Here is a 6,959-nt window from a genome sequence, read left to right on the forward strand (position 1 = left end):
TTGAGAACTTGAAAACTTGAAAACTTGAAAACTTGAAAACTTGAAAATTTGAAAACTTGAAAACTAGGAAACTTGAAAACTAGAAAACTTGAAAACTAGAAAACTAGAAAACTTGAAAACTTGAAAACTTGAAAACTTGAAAACTTGAAAACTTGAAAACTTGAAAATTTGAAAACTTGGAAACTAGAAAACTTGAAAATTAGAAAACTTGAAAACTAGAAAACTTGAAAACTTGAAAACTTGAAAACTTGAAAACTTGAAACTTGTAGCTTGAAAACTTGGAAATTTTGAAACTTGAAAACTTGAATATTTGAAAACTTGAAAACTTGAAGACTTGAAAACTTAAAAACTTGATAACTTGAGAAATTGAAAGACGCTCTAAAACTTGCCAAGACGAAAATTAAAAAACCGAGTAAACCTGCAAGATGAAAAATGAAGAAATTGTAAATCTAATAATTTAAAAACGTAAAAAATCGCTATACTAGAAAATTTACAATTTGACAAATTAAAAAGTTCGAAAATTGTAAAACTCGTTCCAAGTCAATCAATCTAAATTCACAACAGCCGCTGATGACCCTCATAGCACGTAAACTTTCACCCCTTCGGTTCACACTTTTTGCAAGGGCTGAAAGTTGTCTTTTGAACATGGTTCAACGAAACCCCTTGTAGAATCGTTATGTTACAAATACGCCGAAGAAAACTTTTTCCACGTTGACATTGACATTTTCCATAATTGACGTTGAGGCTGTAGCTCCAAGGCTCTGAATGAATAACAATGAGGCAACTTTGAAGGGAACGAAGTTAGCTCTACTACCACTGAATTTAATGATCAATGAAATAAAAAAGTGACTCATATATTTTATGCGAAAATACAATATTTAATACGTGCTCTTGAAATCTTTAATACTATACAATTAAGAAATTAAGAGTAAAATAAAAAAATTAAATCAAAGAATGTAACACAAAATTGGTATACGCATGAAAAAATAAAATTGAAAATTCATTATTAAGTTATGAAATTAAATTCAAAAATAACAATTTAAATAGTAATTACAATACATTATTCTGCCACTGTGATTAAAAATTTTTATTTCTTTTTCACTTGTTAGTTTTAAATAAATATTTATAACATTCATTAATAGTGTAGTAATAAATTGTAAAATTGATTGAAATAACACTTTAATTGATAACATATTTCATACAATATTATAAATAATTTTTGACATAGCACACTACAAAGTATTCATAATACAAAATAATAAAAAATCTCAAAAATACTGTATACAAAATTAAATTATGCAAATGAATAAAAATTTCAAAAACACATATATATAATCACACATTCTGAATTAAAATTACACACACACGTTCTCACCCGAAACAAGATATCCTCAATAAAAAATAATAAAGTTAAAAATGTTTACAACAATGTACTTCAATAAAAACTAAGTTTCTTGCTTTGTAGTAGAATATTTATGAGGAGTTATCAGAATAAAAGTTTCAGTCTTATCCAAGATAAAAATATATTTAATTCCCTGGTTGTTTCTATTTCTCTCTTTCAATTCGATCGAGAGCCATGTTTCCCCAGATGTTCATCGGCTTAAGTGACCCGTCGTCGCATTCGAACCGTTTCAAGTTTGTCGTTGCACTTCGCAAGAGAAGTTCAAGGATTGAAACTCTCTCTGTCTCTCTTCCTCTCTCCTTCTCTCACCGGTTGGTGTCTCGGGCTTTAAGAGATCGATACGGCGGAGCATGTAAGCCATTCCAATAAATTATCGGAGAAGCGTCGGTATGTCAGCCAGAATGATGAAAGATCTCGAAAATCGTCTCGAAATTAGCTCATAGATCACTGCTCCATCACGCGCCGCATTGGATTCCCACTAATGCTCGCCTAAAACACGGAATTTCGGTCTTTAATAGAATTCTGTTGCCAAACTGGTTATAGACGTGTTATATTCCCACATTCTAAGCATATCGAGGGGAAAATCGTTTCTTTTGAGAGGGAACTTTATAAAGTTTGAAAATGTTTGACGTGTACGGTTTTACAGAAAAGATGAGGGGTTTGATTTTGGTGGAATTTGAAGAGGCTGTGTATTCCAAAATCCCATATGCCCCAATTCCATATTTTCCAATTCCACATTCCCCAATTCCACATTCCCCAATACCCATATTTCCCAATTCCCATATTTCCCAATTCCCATATTTCCCAATTCCCACATTTCCCAATTCCCACATTTCCCAATTCCACATTTCCCAATTCCACATTCCCCAATTCCACATTCCCCAATTCCACATTCCCCATTTCCACATTCCCCAATTCCCATATTTCCCAATTTCCACATTTCCCAATTCCTATATTCCCCAATTCCCACATTCCCCAATTCCCACATTCCCCAATTCCCACATTCGCCAATTCCCACATTCCCCAATTCCCACATTCCCCAATTCCCATATTCCCCAATTCCCACATTCCCCAATTCCCATATTCCCCAATTCCCACATTCCCCAATTCCCACATTCCCCAATTCCCACATTCCCCAATTCCCACATTCCTCAATTCCCACATTCCCCAATTCCCACATTCCCCAATTCCCATATTACCCAATTCCCACATTCCCCAATTCCCACATCCCCCAATTCCACATTCCCCAATTCCACATTCCCCAATTCCCACATTCCTCAATTCTACATTCCCCAATTCCACATATCCCAATTCCAAAATTTCCCAATTTCCACATTCCCCAATTCCACATATCCTAATTCCCACATATCCCAAATTTCCAAATTCCCAAATTCCCAAATTCCCAAATTCCCAAATTCCCAAATTCCCAAATTCCCAAATTCCCAAATTCCAAAATTCCAAAATTCCAAAATTCCAAAATCCTCAATTTCCCAATTCGCTAACTCTTAAAATTCCAAAATCCCCAATTCCCAGATTTCCATACCCACTCAACACTTTTTAGAATCCACATTAATATTCATAAACTACATAAAGAATGTTTCGCCTTCGAACAAGTACGAAAGCAAATATCTCGTCCAGAGCGTCCGGAATTATAAACGTGTTTATTCGTACAAACAACGCAAATACGCGTAAAATACACGCGTTTACACGGACGTTACAATATTGTAAATTAACGACCGATAAAATTAACCAACGAAAAAGGTAACCAAACTGCAGCTGATACTTTATCAGCTGCAATATCATACCTCCATCCTCCCTCTGTTTCCTGCATTGCAATTCATTTATAATCGCAAGATAACGTTTTAACCAATATTTTGCGATTGGGGAATTGGAAAAATATCATATGATTTATTCACGAATACGGTACTTAAACATATTATATATTATTTAATATATCGATTTTGTGTGTTTATTATATTCCTACATTTTGAGCATATTGGAACAAAAATTATAATTAAAAATATAAATATTAATATATATAATTATACATATTCATTTCTAATATTACTATCCCTAATTTTTACTTAATATTTATATATAGTAACACATGATTTACGTAGTAATACATGAACAATACAACAGCAAACATAAGCAATAATAATTTTTATGTCCACGTTTTAACTAAATTCATTATTTTTGTAGGTTAGATTGTGCTGTTAATTGGAGTAAAGAGTTTAGTTAGAAAATAAAAAATGTATGCTTTAAGAAAAAAGATTAAGTATTTTTTTGCACGCAGACCTATTCATACAAGCAAAGATGAACAATCTCATTAGGCTGAAACCTAAGCGCATTAATGTCCACAAAATGAAGGCAAAAGAGGTTCAAGTACTTTGTGGTCGTACTAAATCGTTTTCTGCTTAACAGGTACTCTATTCTTCTCTGGTGTACTGAAAACAAGGTCAAGTATATTTAACACGTGTACTTAATGTTTTTTTGTTCCCTTCTTAATGCTATTAAGGGAGGATTGTTGTGAAGGGAGATTTATTCGACTGTAATTTAGATTCGGTTCAGTATCTTATTATTTGTAATTTGAAGTTGCTGCTTGGGGATTGGGAAGATGAAGATTTTATTACTGGAAAATTGAAATGTTTAGCAAATTGAGAAATTGAGAAATTCAGAAATTGAAAAATTGAGAAATTGAGAAATTGAGAAATTGAGAAACTAAGAAACTGAGACGCTTAGAAATTGAGAAATTAAAACATTGAAAGCTCGAGACATTAAAGAATTGAAAGACTTGAAAAATTGAAGAATTGAAAACTCGAAAAATTAAAGAATTGAAAACTTAAATATTCAAAAAATTGAAGAATTGAAAAACTGAGAAATTGAGAAATTGAAAGATTGAGAAATTGAGAAATTGAGAAATTGAGAAATTGAGAAATTGAGAAATTGGAAGATTGAAAAATTGAGAAATAGAAAAATTGAGAAACTGAAAAATTGAAGAATTGAGAAATTGAGAAATTGGGAAATTGAGAAATTGAGAAATTGAGAAATTGAGAAATTGAGAAATTGAGAAATAGAAAAATTGAGAAACTGAAAAATTGAAGAATTGAGAAATTGAGAAATTGGGAAATTGAGAAATTGAGAAATTGACAAATTGACAAATTGACAAATTGAAAAATTGAAGAACCGCAGAATTGAGAAATTGAAAAATTGAAGAACCGCAAAATTGAGAAATTGAAAAATTAAAGAATTGAAAGCAAAGAATATCCTCCATTCTTGATATAATCGTAATTATCTACCGAACACAAGAAAGAATTACATCGTCATAAATTCCTCTCGATATCATCAAACATCATTGCAAAACTTTCCCCGACAACGAAGAAGCATAATAAAGTATCTGTTTAATGAAGCATCAAACAGAGTATTTGTTTAAAATGTTAACCAGAAGAAGTTTAAATAGAGCATGCCAGGTGAAAACCCAACGTCTGAAGGAACTACCAACAATAACGAAACTTTCGAAACGCAAATAGCGGTCAAAGCGTCGCAGCCGTTAGAAATTCAACGCTGTTGAGGAAAGTTTGATAACGAAAGTAAAGTTTTACAACATTCAATGATCTCTACAGACAGACTCTACCCGATTATTTTCCAAAGTGCACAAGTTTCCCCGATAAACTCGCCGACGTGTTAGACGTGGCGCGAAGGATTTAAAAATTAATTTCAACTTCGCTACGATGTCGGAAGAAAATTATAAGAGCGAGATGGAACGCGCCGAATAATATCATTTCATCGATGTTCCTCGTCTCATACAAATTTTTAACAAACGGATACTTTTCTTGATGAATCTTCAAATTGTATTTGTAGCAGAAATATTTGTATGTGGATTTTTAAATTAAATACGTATGGTGAATGTATCGATGTTTACATTAAATATGAGAAGTGTAGGGATTTTTATATTGGATGTACAGATATGTCTGAATTTTCAAATTAAATGTATGGAAGGTACATGTGATTGTCAAATACATGTATATGAAAGACACATATGAGTGTTTGAATACAATATGAAAAGCACATATGAATCTTTGAATTATATGTACGAAAAAAATTTTTTATTTAAATTCTTGAAAAACATGCGTGAATTTTTGAATCAAACATGTGTCTTGTAAAAAGACATATGAGTGTTTAAATTGAATAAAAAAGGACCATATATGAGTCTATAAATTATATGTGAGTGAAACTCACACATATGTGAATGAAACATATGAAGTTTTAAATTAAATATGTAAAATAAACATATACATCTGCAAACTACTATACATGCATATAAAAAGGACTATAAAAAATTGAATAAATCAGTCATTTTTAAATTTAACAAATAGAAAACTTGAATATTTGAAATTTTGAAAATTCCTAACTTAAAATAAACAAATCTTTTAAATTAACCTCAAAATGTTTGTCAAACATAACCAAAGCCATTAAATACAAAAAAGTAAAAATAATTCGTTAAATAATATATAATCCAGCATCTGTTTCTGTCAGTTTTATCGAATAAATAATCCGGAACGTAGAATCACGTTGCTTAAAAATGGCCGGGCAAATGGCTATTAACGAACCCATTCGCTAGATGTTTCCTCCTCTGAATAAAGCCATTTTTTGCCGCTTCCCAAGCTATTTCGAGCTTATTCTTGGCAGTTTCCTAACTGCCTAATGTCGGTTTTTTTTCGGTGGATCGTCAGGTGCATTCGTTGTGTCGTTTCGATGATTTGTCGTTCAATCGTTTGACGATCAAGGGGGTCACGGGCTCGATTTAGAACGAACTTGATTAATGAACGTTTCACGATCAATTTAGAATAAACGTCGCTTTGGTGACACGCTGAATGCATTAAAATGCAACATGTTTGTTTTATTCGAGGAATTTTAATCGATTTTTGGTCATTCCGATGCCACGCGTTCGCCATTTTGGGGATTCGTTGTCATAGCGAAAATGGATGTGTCAGACTCGATGAAATTATAATTATTGAGATACAAACAGTTCAACTGAAAATTTGTATGGATAGAAGTTTATACCATGTTAATTATTTGTATTTATAAATCATTTTTGCTATAGTAGTACGTATAAATATAAATTATACTGTAATTATAATTATTGACACATAAATAGTTCACTTGAAAATTTGTATAGATGAAAATTCATACCATGTGTAATCATAAATCATTTTTGTACTAGTAGTAGATATAAATATTAACTATAGTGTAATAATTAAATAATCTCAAGCCCAAATGCACGTTTCAAAAAAAAGAAATAAAAAAGTTTAACAAGTAAATAGAGAAAAAAATTGTGTCAGAAAATTCCAATAAATTTAACGAATCCACAAATACTTTTCAGGATACTCATCTTAAACGAATCGATCGAAAGCCAAAGAATCTGAAAATACATTTGAACCACGAAGCATCGAATTCTCTCACACATTCCATCCACGTTTTGGATTAAACGGAACGACTTTCGCAACAAAAGGGAAGCCATTTCCCACCTCTCGAATCGTTTCTAATTTGCTCTCGA

The sequence above is a fragment of the Megachile rotundata genome, chromosome 7 (assembly GCF_050947335.1).
Source record: "Megachile rotundata isolate GNS110a chromosome 7, iyMegRotu1, whole genome shotgun sequence".
NCBI classification, from domain to species: domain Eukaryota; kingdom Metazoa; phylum Arthropoda; class Insecta; order Hymenoptera; family Megachilidae; genus Megachile; species Megachile rotundata.